We start from the raw sequence: 3200 nt of genomic DNA on the forward strand, positions 1-3200 counted from the left end.
CAAACATCGAGTCGTTGTATATTTTCTGCAATCGCGAATAAAAGAAAGAGAAAGAGTTCTGATTTTAACAGCTATCACGAGTAAACGTGAATCGTGCCCGGTTTCGCACGTTTTCTGTTTTTATCTTTGGGAATTCGATGACACAAGGCAATTAAACAAGTGAGTGAGTTTTATGCGGGGGGACGCCGCCGAACACTTCACGACATCGCGCCGTATATTTATTGTAGAAATAACTGCGATATATTAAAGTTGTGTGATTAGACACTGCGGAGCCGTTTAACCAGTTCGTATCCATACTCGAGTTTGATTTATGCTCGAACATGACGACTGACAGTGTAACAGTAGGGTGTTATATTCATCTAGTAATCATTAAACAGTCGACTGAGATTGAGATTGTCGCGCTTAATCCTCACATTCTCCAGAAATGCACGTCTGCGCGCCGGCGAGAATAGAAAATTCGGACGTCGAAATTTTGAGAAATTTACGCCGAAAGTTTTGCGCATAAATTCGTCGAACTCGTGACGTCACTTCCGGTTCGATCGAACTCATTGATTGCGGTCACGATTTTGGAAATGAGTGAATCGCGTTAACCGTCGGATTCCGATGACAGATGATTTGACATTTGGCGAAATAAATCTCAGAATTTCGTCAGTAATTAGAAAACTTTATAAACTCTATTTACATTTTCTGATAGATAGAAAACTCTACGATTTTGACAACCGATATTTCCCGAAATCATGTAAATATAAACGAACTCTGGAGTGGGCCGGCTGTGCAGTCATGATTTTGATCGATGCCCTTCTTGTTCTAACAATTTAAGACCAGTTTTATTATGATTAAGGGCCACGTTTGACCTCAAATTGACGACTGTGCAACTCGTCCGACTCCGGGATACCCAACTTCGTGTCTGGAAATATCGGAGCCAATAAATTATTGTGAAAAATTTTATTAATTAAATTCTACCTCTTAAAGTTTAAAATGCATTTCGATTTATCGTGATTATCATCGATATTATCATTAGTGATAATAAAATTTGTAAATAATTGTAAATATTGTAAATAAATGTATTTATTTCGATGAATAAATTCTATGTAACTCAACTATAAACAGTAAAACACATGACAATCACGTGGTCATTTTCTAACTGCCCGCGTGACGCCGGAATATTTCTGTATTCAAAAAGGTTTTTCCAACAAAAATACTTCTGGGCAAAACTAGAACAAAAGAAAAATTGACCTAGTAGGTATATAGCATTAGCCCTTGCCTGTTAAGCCCATAACCCTAACCCTAGCGGGACTTGAACCTGAGACCTCTAGCGTGTGAGCGGAGCACGCTAACCACTAGACCATTGAACTGGTGGTGACTGGAAAAGCAGTCAGGTTAGCTGGCTCGTGACCAGTCAGGTGTGGTGACTACTTGTCAAATGTTCTCTATTTCCACCAACAATCTTTTGTATCAATTTTCTTCACTTGAAAAGGTTTTTCTCCGTCAAAAGTTGCATTTGATATCATAGCGTTTGAATCAACTGCAGCGAGAGAGCGTGGGACTCAATTTAAGATTGAACCCGCAGTCTAATAATGATCATTAAAACCCAATCATTTCACGTCCCATAATTAGCAGAGTTAAACGCGTTATTTGACTTATAAATAGAATGCAGTATCTAACCGAGCGCTTGAGAACCCGAGCGCTGGTCCTGCCGCGCAAATTAGATACAGGCTCCACCGTGATGTCATCCTACTTGCATCCTACTGCGCCCGCTGGTAACCACCACCAGTCTCCATTATTCACTGTTCAAACAACCGAATGATTCAATAATCATTTAATCACATATCACATTATTGTTCCGCAATAGGTAAACAAAGTCACCAGCAGTGAACGTTATAACGTTTAAACATCTGTTATATTTAACTAAATGAACTTCGCTTTCATTAAGGAGATAAAAGTACGAACATGTAGAGATAGTATAGAAACATGCGTGTTCTTGATGCGTGTGCCATGAAAGTAGGGCCAAGTTGCAAGGTCCAATAGTGGTCTTCAATCTTGAGACTGGTTTTACATTATTAGATCGAACTACGGTCGTCTTAAATCCAAGCAATGGCTGAGCAACTGGTCCCAGGACTTCGGACCTATATGTCTTGACTGGGCCCAGGTTCCGCCTACCAGAAATAGGTTTTATCAATTCAACGATGAGCTTGAGTCAATACTAAACTCAGATCTGCCGCACTGCATGGAGAGAGAGAGGAGCCTTTTATAATAGGGAATCTCATGTGGAAAACAAGTTCTAGTGGAGATGATATGTTCTGTCGGAACTGTTATAGCTGGGGGGGGGGTTGAGAGGGTGCGACTCAGTAACTGACAGGATAAGGGATTGAACGCGTTGGACACGGACATACGTGCGTCATATCGTAAGCGAACCACTTGTACTCGATGGTAAATCGTTTGATTTGTCCTCAACAATAGATGGCGTCCTAGTTAACAGTGTCTTACAACTGTTTCTGTAAAAAAACTAAACTCAAAATCCGTCTCTATTTTTACTTAAACAATAAATATTTATTTTCCATTTACATACAATAATAGAGTGTATACACGACTAGATGAAACTCCAAAGAAAATATTTCAAATCATTTTTTAAATCATAACGCATTGTTCTGATGATGGTTCGTAATCTGCCAAATATTTCAAGCCAAAAATCTAGCGGAATAATTTTCAAATCGACAAATTTCAAGGGAAAATCATTGATTCCATTATATATTTGAAGCGGAAAATCTGCACATACAACAATGGGTAAAACAAGTAGAACAGCGTCATAATGCTGATTTTATCTCTTTTCTATCTCTAAGGACTCAAACTTCGACCCGTAACTGATCAAGTGATGTGGGTTCGAATCCCTAAACTGTGACAACGCTTTTTCTAGATTAATCTGATAAATTTAACATAAACACCTACAACATCAATATCGATAACACGTGTTTAAACGAATGAACTCTTTCAATGATTATTAAAACATGCATTTTATACTTCATATCTTACACACTATGTATATTCATAATATATATATATATGTATTAATATTTATAGTACATTATTCATTATTACCTCATTATTATTATTATTATTATTATTATTGTTATTATTGATATCAATGGTTTTTATTATTTGTAAAAAAGTTACCAAATCTTTCTAATCTATGCACGTATGTA

This window comes from Tubulanus polymorphus, chromosome 4 (assembly GCF_964204645.1).
Source record: "Tubulanus polymorphus chromosome 4, tnTubPoly1.2, whole genome shotgun sequence".
NCBI lineage: Eukaryota > Metazoa > Nemertea > Palaeonemertea > Tubulaniformes > Tubulanidae > Tubulanus > Tubulanus polymorphus.